The 19,895-nt window shown below is 36.2% G+C and overlaps 2 protein-coding genes and 1 long non-coding RNA gene across 5 annotated transcripts in view; 2 read left to right on the forward strand and 1 right to left on the reverse strand.

Moving 5' to 3' along the window:
- Window positions 1-19,895, forward strand: part of banp (BTG3 associated nuclear protein) — a 419,239-nt gene that overhangs the window by 379,426 nt on the left and 19,918 nt on the right. The gene's annotated exons all lie outside the window — the stretch shown is intronic.
- znf469 (zinc finger protein 469) overlaps window positions 1-19,895 on the forward strand; it is a 467,804-nt gene that overhangs the window by 279,649 nt on the left and 168,260 nt on the right. The gene's annotated exons all lie outside the window — the stretch shown is intronic.
- LOC147837881 (uncharacterized) lies at window positions 971-7,441 on the reverse strand. The gene is made up of 2 exons (XR_015526616.1): window positions 7,126-7,441; window positions 971-1,670 (listed from the first exon to the last, which is right to left on the reverse strand). It is a non-coding gene; the product is annotated as an uncharacterized LOC147837881 (long non-coding RNA).

Consider the following 19,895-nt stretch of genomic DNA (forward strand, 5'->3'; position numbering starts at 1 on the left):
GAATCTATATTGGAGTGAGTTTTGCACGCTGGAAGAAGAATAATACCATGACTGAAGTATTTCTGTTAGGCAGGTCATGTTCTGTGTTAAACTCTTTTAGTCACACAGAGCTGATGTAGATTGTGTTGTTATGAATGGGTTATTTGCACAGAAGTGTTGTTCAGCCACTGAAATCTCCCCGTGAAAGATTGATGCGACTATTTTCAGTTTCATAAGGTCCTTTTACAGCATTGATAAAGTAGATTTATATTTAGTTTAACAACAAAACATCAGTAAATAGAGCTATTCGGCCTAGCCTACTTTACTGAGCTGAAGATGCTTTTGTATTTATATTGGGTCATTTCTGAACAATGACAGCCTGTGATGCGCTCTTTATATTGTTCACCACTACTCTGAATATTCATGTGAAATAGCATGCAAATATGGTTTAGTAATAAGTGTAATTCCTGCACGCCACCGGCCAAACACTAGCTACATTTATAAATGGTGAATGACATGATCTAGTGGGTTGTCCACTGCCATCTTTACGATGAGCATTCGTGTTTTAGGAGGCGTGGCTTTGGATGGCAGGGGAGGGACTGTGTTTCAAAGATATTATGCCAACCGGTTAGTATTTTGGCAGATCACCTACTGCACCTATAACTTGTTTGTTAATTAAATCCTGTTTTGTTATTTAGCCTATTATTTTTAAGTAACAGTGAAGTTGCATATTAACTTGATATGCAAAGAATGGGAAATAAATTCTTTTTGACATGCTGATTTTGGTAAAAATTGTGAATATAGGTAATACTCGCCTTGCAATTTTAAAATCATTGTATTTTTTTTCCTTTGAGCAGGCAATTTTCAATTTAAATGATTGCTGCTGCAGTCTGAAAGTGTTGGTTAGGCAATGCTGACGGACACAGCTAAAGCTGGACAAGTTACAGTTAATTGATTATTAATTCTGATAAGAATAACATCAACAACAAGATAATATTAATAATAAGTCTTTTATTTAAAAATGAATTTAACACATGTAATAGGTCTACAGAAATGTGAAACGAACCAAACATCATCTTTAAAATAGTCAGGCCTCAGCTCTCTGTGATATCTCTCCCTATCATCGATACACAACACTAGTGTCAATCGGCACAACCCTATCTTGTAGTAAACATAACTCCAAACTGCAATATGGTCATTTAAATGTCGTTCACGCATCGACGTTCAGGGGTTCGAATCGAGATCGCCATCTTTTTACGATTAACTATGCAGTCCAACTATCACTTGCCAGTAATTAACCAATCTTTTATAGTAAAATCTGTATGTGTACTATTGGTCATACTGTATGAATTAACTCCAGAATATCTGGCATGTGAAAATACATAATTGAGCTATCCTTTCATCTTTAAATAAATTGCTTTAAGACACAATTGTATGATGTTATATAGTTAGAACAAGATTACATTTTAAATAAACCTGCCAAAGGGTCTGTCTTACCTTGTTCTGGTTACTCTGCCCTGTTCACTTAGCAGCAAATATCACTAGATAGGCTACCTGGTGCCTGAATGAAAGGGTTACCGTCTTATTCCCTGATCTTCTTGCTTTGTCTGACTGTTGTGGCTCAGTTTGTTTGTGAGGATCACTCATCTTCACGTTGTCCAAAGCAGGTGAGGAGACAGAACATTATGGGACTGGATGTCAGAAAAAAAACAGAGAATATCGAAATCAGAAATATTTGTCAAGACAGAACAAGTATATTCTTCTTTTTCTATATTCAGGGTTTCTGCAGATATCATAATGTCAAATTTAAGACTTATTAAGACCTTTTTAAGACCATTAAGTATTAAATTTAGGACCTATATCGCAATATCAAAAACACGCATTCACATAAAGAGATCAGAAGAAGAAGAAACCGACAGTAAAATCTGACAAATAAACAGAAGTAAAAAGCTTCTGGAACTAGGTCATATCATTAATATCATTCAGGATAATCGTTTTTAATTATTTTATAATTAATTATAAAGATTTTTATAACCATTCAAGATTTTTTAAATACATTTTTTATCTAAATGATGCATCACATGCTTTTCTTCATATCTCAGACAGTTCTACCCATTAAAGTTAAATATTAATGGCAACAGATTTTGGGTTGCTCTACAATTATATTTTTTATTAAGGCAGAAATAAAAACAGAAAACAAGTACACTCACTAAAAATATTGAGGTTTTTTATTTTTTATTTTGCCCACTCAACAATTCACACACGACTTTCTGGCTTGTTTAGTTATTACCAATAAAGCCTAGAAATTGGGCATCAATATACTGTAAACTGATAAATATATTCATACATTCCTTTCCAGTTGAAGTCAGAATTATTAGCCCCCCTGTTTATTTTTCCCCAATTCCCGTTTAATGGAGAGCAGATTTTTTTTTCAACACATTTCAAACATAATAGTTTTAATAACTCATCTCTAATAACAGATTTATTTTCTGTTTGCCATGATGACAGTAAATAATATTTGACTAGATATTTTTGAAGACACTTCTATACACCTTAAAGTGACATTTAAAAGCCTAATTAGGTTAATTAGGTGAACTTGGCAGGTTAGGGTAATTAGGCAAAATTTTGTTACTTAATTTTAGTTTGTAACTTGTAAATTGTTTTAAATTCGAAATTGTAATATAGGTCTATACATTAGTGTAAAACCTATGCATGATGGAAAAACATATTCTGTAATATTAAAACCAACTGGGTCTACACTTTTGCATGGCCTCTTTTTTTAAACAAACTTATCCCACAGGTTTTTCCAAACTTTTACAAAAACTGTCGTCCTTTCCCACTGCTGTTGCAATTTCTAGCCAAAAAGTATTGATCATCTGGTTCTACTTCTCCCTATGATCACGCATGGACTGATCATAAAGAAGATGTGTGTATAGGGCTGGATGATATGACAAAAATTTATATCATGATATACTTCTTAATTTCGGTCGATATGATATAATTCCGATATCGATATGGACAATATTAAAAAGACATAAAAAAACTGCCAAGAACGCACACAATAGATGTCTGTACCTACAAATATCTGCAAACTGAATTTGCAAAGTCTATAATACCTCCAGGCTCTTATAACTTTTCTTTTAATAAAAAGGTTTAAAAAAATTTTACTTGTTAACTTTTTCAAATGTTCACTCTCTTTTTTGTATTTAGCCTTTACAAACAGACATATATATATATATATATATATATATATATATATATATATATATATATATATATATATATATATACACACACACACACACACACACAGGGCTTTACATTAACACCCGGCAACACGCCAAATTCAGGTAGATTTCAGCTTTGTCGTGTTAGACAGTCACTCCCACAAGCCACTTTGCCTGGTTGAAAATAATTTTTTTTCAATTTTGTAGTTTTCCTAAAAGCAGGGTTCGACAATATAAGGATGACCCAATATGCGTGCAAATGTGATCTTAGAATCCAGAAGTAAAATAATTGTGATCACGTGAGCAGAAGAAAGCAAGTGAATACCAAATGAGAGGATGATCATTAGCCACTACAGATTACTGTAAATATTTTTGATACATGACAATAGTTATTTTTTTAAAAGTCAATTGCTTTTCTTTCTTTTTTAAGAAATGTTTTATTAAATAAAAAGTATAGTATACAGCTATATTTTGCTTGTTTTGACACATTAAACATTTGTGTCTAAGAAATAATTATTGTTTTGTATGGTTATAGAGATAAATTTGGTAAACCGTTAATTTTGAGCTCTAAAAAAAGTCATGCTAGTCGTGCAAACACTATGAAACCATGACTCCTTTACTCATGCTCATTGAGCAACCTCATACTCGACACACAAAAAGTGAAATGATTGAGAACACGTGGACATAACACAAAATTTAAATCAAGTAATTTTAGCATGTCAACGTCAAACTTATGCATATAAAATATATTTTTCCAACAACAAAATTGTGGATAGTGAAAATGCAGAGTGGCTAGTAAAGTTGGAAATCTACTAGCCACAGTGGCTGGTGATCAAAAAAGTTAATGTCAAGCCCTGTGCAAATATATATATATATATATATATATATATATATATATATATATATAGCTTGTTCATTCACATCTGTATTCAGGGCACACTTCAGGGCAAACTTTCTGCGACGTAGCTAACCAACTGCTGTGCTAAGCGCTGGCAGCGTGTCTGTGATGTCACATGCGTGATGACGTACATCATGCTCTTTCTGATGGCTGAGCACTGACCGTCACTCAGTGACAAATGATGCAATCTAGGGATGTAACGGTATTGTAAATACCGTCATACCGCAATATAAATTTTTTCCGATATTAGCGTAGTCGCATGACTCGATAAAACTATAGGTCTTCTGAGAAAATTTGCTCAGGCGAATGAAGCGAACGGGAGGTAGTGGAAACTACAATTCCCATCAGCCCTGGGGTTGCCATCATTCTTTGCGGTCTGTTGTCGCTACAGATCCAGTAATGCGGAAATGAAGTGTGCTGCTAGAAGCGAGGATGAAAAAGACCTGGAAATGATCGAACATAAAGCGGGTGTTGTCGCCGCGCGCGTACTGAATAGCGGTGTTGTCGCGCGCGTACTGAATAGCGGTGTTGTCGCGCGCGTACTGAATAGCGGTGTTGTCGCGCGTGTTCTGATCAGCTGTGTTGTCGCGCGCGTACTGTAAAGCGGGGAGGGGGGGGTTGAGCACGCATACTCAAGAGCGGTGTTGTCGCGCGCCTACTGAAGAGCGGCACGTAGGGTGTGTCGCGTTGCGGGGGCACTTTTGATCATTTTGGAAGGGCACTTTCTATCCAAGACTAAAAAGGGCATGTGCACTGCACAGGTTGAGCCCTATGTGTGCACGTGCCTGCAAGTTGGGGAATACGACTAATAGTATGGGGACTGCATGGGGACTGCAGAAACACAGCACACTGTTCAGATTGATGCAGACATTGACTTGTACCGCAAAGAGATCTCTATCTCACTCATGGCTTGTCCTCTCAAGTGGGGGAAAGACAATGCACAATGTTACCCACTGCTGTCAACCTGGGCCAAGTCATATCTCTGTCCCAGAAACCTCAGTCCTAAATGAGAGGGGTTTTTTTCTGTTGCAGGGGACATTGTAAATACCCAGAGATACCAGCTTTTACCAGATTATAGTTATATGATAATTTTCCTTTAAACCCATCTCTATCTAAGTGAGTGAGTGATTAAATGTTAAATGTGATGAGTTTTTAACAATACTAAATTGAAACTTAATTTTTTTACATGGTTTAATATTTTTTTGTTATTAAAATTGAAGTTCCTGTTTCAAATGTTACAGATAGATGGCTAATTTGTATGTCATTGACACTTTTGGCACTTTTTTGGAGTATTTTCATAAGTTTTGTTTTTCCTGTAAATGATTCAATAAATACCGTACCGTGACATTCATACCGAGGTATTACCGTACCGTGAAATTCTGATACCGTTACATCCCTAATGCAATCTATAAGATCTTAAAAATATAATTATTTTATATATATATATATATATATATATATATATATATATATATATATATATATATATGCAAATTTATATCGAAATACCGGAAATGAGTTTAAAACTCATATCACGTTACTGAAAACAATTCTATAGCGATATATATTGATATCGAATCATTGTCCAGCCCTAATGGGTGTATCAATGGGTGTATCAATGGGCATGCATCAAGTTTATATATGCGCAAGTTTCATACATGTTTTGAACATAGTATAGGTTTATATGCGAGTAATTTATATGCTCGTGTTGATAAGCAAAGTTTTATTTAGATCCTACACGGTGCCTCATAGCCATCTGTGTCGGGAAGGTGGATGGTGAGGCGACAGGTTGACTTAAACTTAAATGATGCCTCATCTTCTGTCATTGCTTCTGACTCTCAGTATGTTCTATCGGGTGGAACAGATTTGATGTCTTTCCGCTGTTAGTCGGCAGACTCGGCACCACTCTACCGCACATTTTGCAGAGCACCGAAACTAAACGTTTATCGAAACTTAAAAAGCTGAATCACTTCCACACCACTGCATTCGTCTTTCCTCTCTCATCAACTAATTTGTCTGCATTCTTAGTTGTGGAAGCTTGTTCATTCACATCAGTATTCAGGGCACACATTTTGTAGCATTTTGTAGCATTCTGCGACGGAGCAGCTTAACTAACTTCTGAGCGCTGGCAGTGGCAGCGTGTCTGTGATGTACGTCATCACGCAAGTGACATCACGCTCATTCTGAGCACGAAAAAGTCATTCAGTGACAAATGATACAAGGTATAAGATCTTATCTATAATAAAACAGATGTATGCAAATGTATATCGAAATACCGGAAATGGGTTTAAAAATCATCACTGTTATTGAAAAAAATCTATCGCGATATATATTGATATCGAATTATTGTCCAGCCCTATGTGTGTACAGTCATACCTGTTTCAGACAAAATCTCTTCAAAGTGTTTCATATTCAATTCAAATCAAATTTGAACCGCACGAACTGAAAAAACATTTTGTGAGCTCTGCCAGCCAAAATCATGTCGCGGCTGGCAGACCTCCATAAACACAGTGATGACATCACATTTACCGCGCGCACTGAGTTCAATAACAGAAAGCTGATTAGCAATTGTCGGTATAGGGCATGTCGGTCTTATTTGTAGTTGTAATAACGCAAATTACAATTGGACTAGTGAAATAAATAACTACAACACCCTGAAAACCTAGCAACAACAACAAAAAAAGAATTTAAATGAGTTTTAGATGTAGCGTTACATGGACATCGCAAAAATAAGACCTGTGCAAAAATATTTAAGACTTAGAACAGTGAATTTAGGACTTTTGAAGGCCTTAAATTTCGATTTTTTAATTTTAGAATTTTTAAGACCCCGCGGAAACCCTGTATATTCCTTCTGACCAGACTTTCTACTTATACATGTCAGTCAGTATTGCTATTTTGACTGTCAATATTACAGAATAAAGCATCCGTATAATTATGGTTGAATTTTATGTTTCATAATATAGACAATTGGTAAGTGAACCTACTGATTTCTGTAGACTCATACTACTGACCCCTACTCACCATAACCAGAATCTCCATAATTGTAGGTTATATCTTCTCCTGGAAGTATGTTGCACACAGCAAAGATATGATTTTCATTTTGCAGTTAGGAGCTTTGTGGTCATCATTTACAAGTCTCCCTAAAGACCCATCTTCTTTCGATGCATCCATGCTGTAAAACATAAAACAATCACTAAGCATAAAACACAAACAATTTTTAAAGTTTATACATTTAAGATGTACTATTTTTTTTCTGTGACCATCTTCAAAGAGGTGTTAACAATAGTATCGAGAATTAATTCTATTTTAAAACTTGCTAATTATTTCACTAAAAACTACAGATTTGATTATAAGTGTTAATTAACATTTCACTTCTCAATTCCTGTAAAATATTTTTTATGTCTGTGAGGAACATTTTTTATGAAATTGCAATCAAATATGGGAACTGATTGTAATCAGAATGATCAGAATCAGAAATACTTAAATTTTGAGATGCATAATATATTATCGGCCATATCAATATCAGCCGATAAATGCTTTTTTTTTATGTTATGGTCATCAGTCTGATATCAAAATATGGCCGATATATTTAAGCTGATAGATTACAGAATTGCCTGCCTTGCACATGCGTGGGTCGAACTTGTTCAGAGTTGTGCAGTGCTTGGACATTATTGTTGGGTGATACACAATTTTCATGTCATCCACCTTTGAGATCACCTATCATGATACTATAGCATAGGCCAGGGGTCACCAATCTTATTTCTAGAGGTCCAGTGTCCTGCAGGGTTTAGCTCCAACTTGCCTAAACACACCTGCCTGGGTGTTTCAAGTATACCTAGTAAGACCTTGTTTAGCTTGTTCAGGTGTGTTTGATTTGGGTTAGAGCTAAAACCAGCAGAACACCGGCCCTCCAAGAACAAGTTTGGTGATCCCTGGCATAGGGGCACGGCAGTGTTATGTTTGCTTATTTGCTCATTTATTTAACCACATCTAAACATATTTAATAACCTTTCGGCTAATCATACTCACCACTCAAACTTGTACTCAAGAACAAAATCCCCTCTGAATAAAGCTTCAGTGGTGAAAACTCATCCTCCTAAACAAAAGACGTTCATTAGCTGCAGTTTGTTGAAAATTAATTATCATTGGTTCATAATTGCATTTTTTGAGTTTGCATTAAATTCTACAGACTTTTGTGTTTTTATTTGAACTAATTGTTCTACTTGTCCTGTATGCTTCTCAAGCTTTATGAGAAGTGTCATTAATGTCTTTTCAGGTGCACTCAGAGGGCAATCGCCTGTTATGTCATGTCATTCAGCTTTTAATTGTTAGCATGATGTAGGTCTTTGAAATAATATTTATACAATATAGTTATAATGACATGTATGGATGATTAAACCAGTGTGTTTAAACTAGTTTTAAATTTGTTTGTTTTTGTAGTTTGGGCCAAAACAAATGTTTGTTGCAATTTTAATAGTTTAAGTTCATTTGATTGACTATTTAAAAATCTGTGGATATTATCAATGCATTTATTGGATAAAATAAAATTGCTACCTTTTACTGTAAAAAGTCCCCATCCCCAGAAGTGATTAAGGTTACACAGTCATATATATAAATGTGTAAAAGATGAAGCACTATGAATATATATTTAAAAGAAAATATGTCAAATAAATGACCAGATCTCTGTGTGGAGCACTGGCTGTTGTCAGACTCCTTGTGCAAACAAAAAATTCTCTGAATAATTACAATATATAGCTAAATGTATTTGAAAACATAGACATACTATTGAAAATTAATACTTTAATTCATTAGAGTCGTACTTCTGTGGGTATTTTGGTTAAAGTAACCTAAAAGTAATACAAAAGTAGTGTAATGCATTTCTGAGATATTAATATTGTCATGTAACCAATTACAAAAAAAGAAATGGCAGTAACTTTTAATATATATATATATATATATATATATATATATATATATATATATATATATATATATATATATATATATATACTGTAATGCATTTCATTTTGGAAGTAACTTGCCCAACTGTGTTCGCTATTGTTTGTTAGCACAAAGATTAGATATTAACGGGGATTTGGAACAAAATTGTTTATGCACAATGGGCTCTCTGCACAGCTAGAGTTTTAAAGCCAACGATAAACTTCCGGTGATAGCTTAATGTGGATATTTTCAATTTCACAAAGTTGTTTGTACATCATCAATGTTGTAATGTTATTACAATACATTCAGTTAAACAGACTAAAGCATTCATTTAGTTGTTCAAGCGTAAAATTAGATGAACGATGGTATAACCACTAGCGCCGTCAGTATAGCAAAAGGCTAGCGCAGAAATTCCATTGAAAATACTGGGTAAAGTCTAAATCGAATACGTGGCCGGCTGGTATGTGCTATGCACATCCATATAGCAGCATTTTTATGATAGGTATAATAGGCGACGCAGTGGCACAGTAGGTAGTGCTGTCACCTCACAACAAGAAGGTCGCTAGTTCAAGCCTCAGCTGGGTCAGTTGGTGTTTCTGTGTGGAGTTTGCATGTTCTCCCTGTATTCGCGTGGGTTTCCTCGGGGTGCTCCGGTTTCCCCCACAGTCCAAAGACATGTGGTACAGGTGAACTGGGTAAGATAAAAATTGTCTGAAGTGTATGAGTGTGAATGAATGTGTATGGGTTTCTTAGTGATGGGTTGCAGCTGGAAGGGCATCCGCCGTGTAAAACATATGCTGGAATAGTTGGCGGTTCATTCTGCTGTGGCGACCCCAGATTAATAAAAGGACTAAGCTGAAAAGAAAATGAATGAATGAATGTATAACAATAATGAATATTTTTACAGTACTGTGACGGTTGGGTTTAAGGTTGGGGTGAAGGTAGGCTTTAAAAAATAAAATGTATTGGGTATTTTAATAGATAGCAGCATAAATAATACTCAATACAACTACTGTTTTTACGTTACTGTAACAGTTGGATTTAGGGTTGGGGTGGGGATAGACGTTAATAAAATACAACAAATGTGAAATTTAAGAAATAATATAAATAGTTTTCGTTAACTTTCGGCTGCAACCATATCTGATCTAGCAACAACCAAAATACAGGGTAAAAAACTCATATTTTAAAGACATGGCGGGGGGAAATGGACTTTAATGCAGTGCTTCTTGTCCGATCTGAAACCCACTTCATATCATAAATATAACAGGTAGTGAAGATTACTGATTTTTAAAGAAATCAGATCTTAAACGTGACTATTTTGAAATGGAAAGATGTCATTGGAAGCCATTGGAGTGCCTGGCTGAAAATTAAAAGTCTGGTGATCTGTAAAATATTTTACAACATTACAGATACATTAAAAACTAATTTAAGTGTGTGTATGGTTTGCATTGGTTACTTTAACAATTATAATAGCAAAAATAATTAATGTAGTGCTTTGTTGTATATACACATGTTCAGAGTCAATAAATGTTTCAACCCAATTTAATTGCAAAAGTATGATAAAGTACAACAGGTAACACTTTAAAATAAAATTAATGGATTAAAGTCAACGGTAAGAAAAAAGCCAGATTCATTACAGTTACTGTGTTAATATAGGATAAAATAATACAACTGAATATTATTAGTTATTATCCCCATTTAGTAAAACGACTAACTTTAGTAAAACGATTGTAATCAGATTACTATAATTTTAACACATACATAAGCATTAAGAAATGATCATCACCTAAGATTAACATTAAACTTTACCAATACTTTTAATTAACTAATGTTTACTATTGAAGCCTTCTTGCACAGAGTTAATGTACAGTACAACTGACCTATAAATATTTTAAATTTTAGTAACAGTTTCAGTTAATATTTCAACCTGTAGTAGGCCAGATGAACTTGAAAATATTATTGAAAAACAATTAAGTCTCTTAGAATGTTGCACTGTTAACAATACCACTGCAACACGACATGGATTTTACTAAAAAGAACTGTAAAAGTTTACATAATAAATAATTATTCAATGTATTTTGAGTTCCCATGATGTCAATATTGTACATGTTCATTATCATTCTATATTGAACCACTGCATAGAGAGATATAGACAGAGAGAGAGAGTGTTTGTGAGTATAACTTACCTTTGTAATTGTTGATGAATTGCACTTGCAGGTTTGTCACTTTTACAACAAATGTAATGTTCTGCATCCTCTTGAGGTATTTTACGCTTTCTGTTTTTTCTTACTCCCAGCATGAAGACAAAGGGCATGTTTCCTATAAAGACTTTACGAAAAAATAAATATAATAAATTATATTATGCTAATAAATAACATAATAATAATAGCATAATACATTTTATATATTGTCTATTGTTCTGCTGAACCCAAATGATTTCACATAGATCTAGTAATGTACTTCTATCTAAAAATTTAAATCAGAAATTAAATCATAATGTAATTAAAAACAGAATAGGTAGGATGTAAATCACATCCAAGATTAATTTTCCTATATTCGTTAAACAAAGCTATAAATACATTGTTATTTAGACTGAAAACAGGGCTAGACCCACATGAACCATTTTCATGTTTTTGTAACTTTACACACCTCAAAATTATATATACTTTGATATAATAAAGACGTTATATATATATATATATATATATATATATATATATATATATATATATATATATATATATATATATATATATATAATGTTCTGTGCGTTTGGGAAAGCTAATTAACATCATTAAAAGGCTTATTTAATTAAAGTAATTTAAAATAATCACCATATTAAACAAAAAATAAAGATTTTATTTTTGGGGCAACCACACAAGCACACGCAAACACTATTTTGATCAACAGAAATGTAGTGTGTTAAACAGTATACAGCTAACATTGCTATTAAATACATTTCAACAAATATAATCGACAAAGGAATATAAGCACTAAACATACATCTTACAAAGGCAATGTTTTGTCGTGTAAGCAGTAATTATGCATTTAAATACATAAATTGATTTACCTGCTCTCCCTGGAGAGATGAGTTCGCGGGAAAAGGCGTCTCCAATTGATTGCGTCATTAGCACGTGTTTGCAAATGCCGCGCGTTCATGAGTTGAATGAGGCGCTGTGAGGGATGTGTGCTTAACACACACACACATACACACGAACAGAGGGGTGGGGGAGGGAAACTGCAGCAGGTTCAACTTGGAGTTTGCAAAATGTATGCATCCACGTGTTGAAGTGATCACATATTTGTTTTATATTAAACATGCTCTTTTCATTTGACTTTTTTTTTTTTTAGAAAACCTGATTTTCTTTGATTATGGTGCACTTTAATTTAATCTCCAAATAAGTAAATAAATAAAAATATATATAATAAAAAATAATTATAAAATAAAAATATATATATATTTTTAAAGTAAAAAAAAAGTGAGGGGAAACCTGATAGGTGTTGTAGACTAGAATTACGTTAACAAACTAATTTTATATTGTCGTCGTCATCATAGTCATAGTCTCTACCAATGACTGTAAAAAATATGGACGACGCGACAGCCCTTTTTCCCATTGAACGCCTTGAGGGCAAAACGCCTGCTTGACGGGCACAAACTGTCGCAAAAGACTGCTGAAATTGGAGCCAGACATGCGCAGAAGGATTGTCTGATGGAGCCAGAGGAGGAGCCGCGAAAATGAGCAGAGTCGAGCTTCCAATCAAACGCTTTATGTAAAATCAACTACGCCCCCCGAACTTCTCAGCATGCGTTTGCTGTCATATCAACACAAATGGATGTAATAACGTTAACAAATATGAGGGTTTTATATATTCAATCGCGCCAGCTCCAGGCCGCAGCGCATAACTTTACTCGCGGCGTCGCGGGCTGATTCCGGCTCGCATGCGGCAGCACCGGCTCGCTCGGCCGCCGCATCTGGCTCGATTGACTCGGACTGGAATCGGGGAGTGAGTCCAGGCATCCGGAGTAGGTCCAGCAGAGGTAACATTAGTCAGTCTGAGCTCTAAGAGATAAGTCTCCGGCAGGCGAGAATCTAGCCGGAACTGTGTTTTGCTATCTGGGTGGCTAGGCGTGTATTAGCAAACTAATAAAGCCCGAAAAAAGCCCTGAACTTAGCGAATAAACAGTGTTCCACCAGGATCATGTATGTCAGAAACTATAGTTTACTGCTGAACTCATTTTGTCATGGTAAAATAACACAGAAATCGAATAATAACATTTCAGTCTACTTCAGTCTCCTGCCGAAGCTCAAACGCCGCGCTTTGAGAAACTGTCAATCACAGCTGTAAATCACGATGACACGCCCAGCATTAAATTACTGCTAAAAACAAACTGTTTACAAAAATGAAGATCTGCACCTATTTCAGCACAATAACCAGTGCCTTAATCGACCAGAACTATCTTTCGGGACATTTTATTGCAAGTGTAATATTTTTTTTTATTTGGGCTCAAGTCTCCTTCATTAACACGGAGGAGGCGGGCTTTATGACTTGTACTGCAGCCAGCCCCCAGGGGGCGATCTAACGGCCGAAACCTTCACTCAAACGTAGGCTTGCGGCACACTTGGTCTCTACCCCAGGGCAGCTCTCACGAGGTGTCTGTGAGTTGACAGTGGGGGATGGGTGCTCAAGACACACACACACACATACACACGAACAGAGGGGTGGGGGAGGGAAGCTGCAGCAGGTAACACACTTCAACTTGGAGTTTGCTAAATGTATGCATCCACGTGTTGAAGTTTTCACATATTTGTTTCACATTAAACATGCTCTTTTCATTTGACTTTTTTTTTTAGAAAATCCGATTTCTTTGATGGTGCACTTAAATCTCCAAACAAATAAATAAATTATATATATATATAATTTATTAATTAATAAAAACAATTGATATAAAAACAGAGATTCTTAGCGTTTTAACACAATCTTCTGTGTTAAAGTGAGGGGAAACCTGATAGGTGTTGTAAACTTGAATTACATTTACAAACTAATTTAATATTATTGTTATAGTCGTAGTCTACCCCAGGGCAGCTCTCTTGAGGCTTCTGTGAGTTGACAGTGGGGGATGGGTGCTTAAAACACAAACACACACACACACATACACACGAACAGAGGGGTGGGGGAGGGGAATTGCAGCAAGTAACACACTTCAACTTGGAGTTTGCTAAATGTATGCATCCACGTGTTGAAGTTTTCACATATTTGTTTCACATTAAACATGCTCTTTTCATTTGACTTTTTTTTTAGAAAACCCGATTTCTTTGATGGTGCACTTTAATCTCCAAACAAATTAATACATTTCTTTATTTATTATCTATTTATTTATTAATAATAAACAACTGATATAAAAACAGGGATTCCTGATCTATCAAGCATGTAGTTTGTATTTCTTTTTTTTTACTATATATATTCATTCATTCATTCATTCATGGGGTCGCCACAGCGGAATGAACTGCCAACTTATATAGTAAAAAAATGAAATACAAACTACATGCTTGATAGATCACATACACATTTTTATTATAGGTTTTTTAAGTAAATAAAAGTGAGGGGACAGCAGACCCTCAATTTAACCTCTAAACACATCTGATCGTACTAATTTGAGCTTCCAGAACTGGTTTGACAGTATCACCAGTGATAAAATCAATCTCTAGTAACTCACTCACTCACTCACTCACTCACTCACTCACTCACTCAGTATCCTTCAGCATAGTTACTGATTTATCAGGGGTCGCCACAGCAGAATGAACTGCTAACTACTCTGGCATGTTTCCTACAGCAGGCCCATCTGCTACACCACTGCCTAATCCCTACCCCTAAACCTCACTCACTCACTCACTCACTCACTCACTCACTCACTCACTCACTCACTGTCCTTCAGCATAGTTACTAATTTATCAGGGGTCGCCACAGCAGAATGAACCCCTAACTACTATGACATATTTTTCCTACAGCGGGCCCATCCGCTACGCCACTGCCTAATCCCTACCCCTAAACCTCACTCACTCACTCACTCACTCATTCACTCACTCACTATCCTTCAGCATAGTTACTAATTTATCAGGGGTCGCCACAGCGAAATGAACCGCTAACTATTCTGGCACATGTTTCATACAGTTGGCCCTTCCGCTACACCACTGCCTAATCCCTACCCCTAAACCTCACTCACTCACTGTCCTTCAGCATAGCTACTGATTTATCAGGGGTCGCCACAGCGGAATAAACCACTAACTACTCTGACATGTTTTATACAGCGGGCCCATTTGCTACGCCACTGCCTAATCTCTACCCCTAAACCTCACTCACTCACTCACTCACTATCCTTCAGATAAGTTACTGATTTATCAGGGGTCACCACAGCAGAATGAACCGCTAACTACTCTGGCATATGTTTCACACAGCGGGCCCATCCGCTACGTCACTGCCTAATCCCTACCCCTAAACCTCACTCACTCACTTCAGCATAGTTACTGATTTATCAGGGGTCGCCACAGCGGAATGAACCACTAACTACTCTGACATGTTTTATACAGCGGGCCCATTTGCTACGCCACTGCTTAATCCCTACCCCTAAACCTCACTCACTCACTCACTCACTCACTGTCCTTCAGCATAGTTACTGATTTATCAGGGGTCGCCACAGCAGAATGAACCTCTAACTACTCTGGAATGTTTCATACAGCGGGCCCATCCGCTACGCCACTGCCTAATCCCTACCCCTAAACCTAACTCACACACTCACTCACTATCCTTTAGCATAGTTACTTATTCATCAGGGGTCGCCACGGCGGAATGAACCGCTAACTACTCTGGCATGTTTCATACAGCGGGCCCATTTGCTACGCCACTGCATAATCCCTACCCCTAAACCTCACTCACTCACTCACTCACTCACTCACTCACTCACTATCCTTCAGCATAGTTACTGATTTATCAGGGGTCGCCACAGTGGAATGAACTGCTAACTACTCTGACATATGTTTCCTACAGCAGGCCCATCCGCTACGCCACTGCATAATCCCTACCCCTAAACCTCACTCTCTCACTGACTCACTCACTCACTCACTGTCCTTCAGCATAGTTACTGATTTATCAGGGGTCGCCACAGCGGAATGAACCGCTAACTACTCTGGCTTGTTTCATACAGCGGGCCCATCCGCTACGCCACTGCTTAATCCCTACCCCTAAACCTCACTCACTCACTCACTGTCCTTCAGCATAGTTACTGATTTATCAGGGGTTGCCACAGCAGAATGAACCTCTAACTACTCTGGCATGTTTTATACAGCGGGCCCATCCGCTACGCCACTGCCTAATCCCTACCCCTTAACCTCACTCACTCACTCATTCACTCACTCACTATCCTTCAGCATAGTTACTGATTTATCAGGGGTCGCCACAGCAGAATGAACCTGTAACTACTCTGGCATATGTTTCATACAGTGGGCCCATCATTTTCACTTACACTAATACACTACTGCTAATGTAGTTGATCAGTACCACTATAGCGCATGAGTTTGGACTGTGGAGGAAACCTACGCCGACACGGGGAGAACATGCAAACTCCACACAGAAATGCCAACTGGCCCAGATGACACTCGAACCAGCGACCTTCTTGCTGTTAGACAATTTCTTGTCGGCATAAACCTAGCCATAACTGTAAATTATTCTCAATATCAGAGAACATGATTAGTCGTACAACAATGATGTAGAAGCATGTAACCCTCAATGTAAATCAACCTTAACATAAAATGTGAACTTATTCATCAATCTGATTGACTAATAGAAATGTTGTTCCAGGTTCAACAGGTCAAGGGTGTCAAACTCAGTTCCTGGAGAGACACAGCCCTGCACAGTTTAGTTCCCAGCCTGCTTCAACAAACCTTTAGGTTTCAAACCATAGACATTATAATAGAAAGCTAAATGCCTCATGGTCCGCTTCAGTCCGTTGTTCCGATAAGTCAACGAGGTTAATCCGGTTATGACTGCGCTATAAACAGAGGCAACTGAACAGAGGAGCTGCTGTTTTGCCTGATATAAAATATAAGAACAGTGTATTTTCTTAACTGATTATAATTTTATGGTGTCAAAAAAAAACAACTTCCTGGCAGGTCTGTTGGAGCTAAATTCAGCAGGATTGTGGCCCTCCATAACCAAGTTTGGACACCCCTGGTTTAAAGTGATCTATTGTCTGGGTTGGTGTTGTATATCCAATTTAAACTAGCTTGTAATAAGCTGCCAGTACATTTCCTGTTATTTTACAGACGTATTTCTCTAGATATTATTTCTTATACACTTTATCATTCAAATACTGAAATGTCAATAAAAGTCACTTTGTTAAACTGTAGAGTTGAATTTTCAACATCAAAAAAGTGGACAGAGCAGAGATCAACATCCCATAATTAATTTTGTTATGAGTTTAGTTTTTTGTAATGCATATAGTGTATAAATGGCTCTAAATAGCTGTCCCACAGTAAAAACTCTTCATGGTAAAACGGTATAGTTGTTGTACCAAACAATGAATTAGTTATAATAAAGTTCTACTTTTCAAGTTCATAAAAGTGATATCAAGGCTTGTTAATGGGGCATCTAGCTATCTATTATAATGTCTGTTTCAAACAAGCCTGGAGGACTCAATTAGTTTGATCAGGGGTGTTTCATTGAAGTAAAGCTGAACTGTGACCTGAAGCCTTCCAGGAAGAGTTTCACACATGTGAAATGTTGATCCAAGAACATGTTCCACTAGGTGAAATCACAATATCTGTGTATTCAGCACTCTCATTATGCAAAAAGCACAAGTTTAATAGAAACAGTGAATGCAAAGCAAGGCAACTGAAACTTCTGTCAATGAGAGACTGACTGTCTTCATACAGAGCTCAGTCTGAGGCCTACCCTCTGACCAGGCTGATCAGGCTCTTTCATCCTCCTCATCCTCCTTCTTTTCCTTCCCTCTTTTTAGGTTGTCGCCATTGTTCATATCTAAATTTGTAACACCTGTGTCTATTCTGGCTCATATTTTGCACATGCAGCTGTGAAAAAAATAATACAGAACTGGCACATATTCATACAGCTATCGTATCTTTCCAAGTGTTTTATTTTTTTTTAAACTGACACTCTTTCTGTTTGGTGTTTTGTAACAAGAGCATCACAGTGCAAATCTGTTATAGTGGGCACACATCTGTTTAGACTTTTGTGTAAAGAGTGTCTGAAACTGCCTGAACTTAAGTTATTACAGAAAGACCATGGCTTTATTCCATTAAGAATTTGGCTGAAAAATAACAAATGCATGTAGTATTAATACATTATTATTATCAGTGTTGGGTAAATGATTTAAAAAAATTAATGAATTACTACAACATTAAAGTTGTATTTACAGCTCTTCCAGAATACTTATCAATATTTCTTGAAACTAGTAACTGAACACACAAACAAATATCCACAAATACACTACAGCAATGGACTTGTAGTTTTGTAGAATTGGTGTTAATAAGGTAAGAGTGAAGAGTTTCAGTGAGTCAGTTTTCACGTTTAGTGTCTGAGCATTTAAAAAAGGCTGTAAATTGCTTTTCTACCATATCTAAAATGTATTTAAATTACTCAAGAAGAAATGTAATCACTTCACTCAATACTATCAGAATCTCTATAAATCTCAGTGCATAGGAAATATAAATCAAACACTTTTTATTCTTTAAATATAATTTAAACCTGGCCTTTTAGCTTTCCTAACTTAAACAAATACTTTATTATCAACATGTTATTTAGATAACAAACAGAACTCTGGAAAAAGTTAAACATATAAAAAGTTTCCAAGTGATTTAACTATATATTATACACAGAACTGGCAAATGTCTTAATTCATTGTTTACATTTGAATGAAATAAACAGGCTTGAAGTATTTCTTATTTTATTTTTTACATTTTTTAAGTTTTAGAAAAAATATATATTCACTTTGTGATTTCGTTACAGTAAGTTAACTGATTATTTTGGACTCCCATCACTGATTATATTTATCTTTATCTAAAATGTAATTAAATTACTCAATAAGAAATGTATTCACTCATAATATATGTAAATCTCAGTGCAAAGAAAATATAAATAATACACTTTTCATTCTTTAGAAAAATGATTTAAACCTGGCATTTTAGCTTTCTTAACTTAAACAAATACTTATTAACATGTTATTTAGATAAACAGAACTCTGGAAAAAAAGTTAAACATGTATACAAAAAGTTTCCAAGTGATGATACCATTTATTATACACGGATATACATCAAATTATATATTATATTCCGCCTAAATTCCTCCCGGTTGGACTCGGAGCTCCTCTCCTCCTTTCGTTCCCGGGCAGCTGAGCTCTTTGTAGCCGGAGGGAGCGTAGCTGCGGGCGGGGGAGGTGCGCGGTGCGGTCGCTGACAGTGTAGGACAGACAGACAGTTCAAAGAACACACAAACCAGGAAAACGTTTGATTCTGTTGCGTGTCGCTCTCGCGGGCCGTTTCGCGCTATTATGCCACAGTATTTCTCGGATCTGCTACTGTACCGCCTAAGTTACATACTGTAACTTACTTCCGTGTTATCCATTCCCTCGGGGATACAACGCGATCTGCGCAGAAACAGTACGATTCAAACCTAGAATAAAGTACCGTGCTTAAGGACACCAAATATAAGGCTTTCTTGACGCAGTTTGGTCATTTTCATTTAAATACTAATTAAAGTGCAATTTTATTTATGCTGTCTCTTTTATTCTGTGAAGTAACCATAGTAACTTGCTGCCGCCATCTTTATTTTTACGCACT

The sequence above is a fragment of the Danio rerio genome, chromosome 25, assembly GCF_052040795.2.
Source record: "Danio rerio strain M-AB ecotype USA chromosome 25, GRCz13ab, whole genome shotgun sequence".
NCBI classification, from domain to species: domain Eukaryota; kingdom Metazoa; phylum Chordata; class Actinopteri; order Cypriniformes; family Danionidae; genus Danio; species Danio rerio.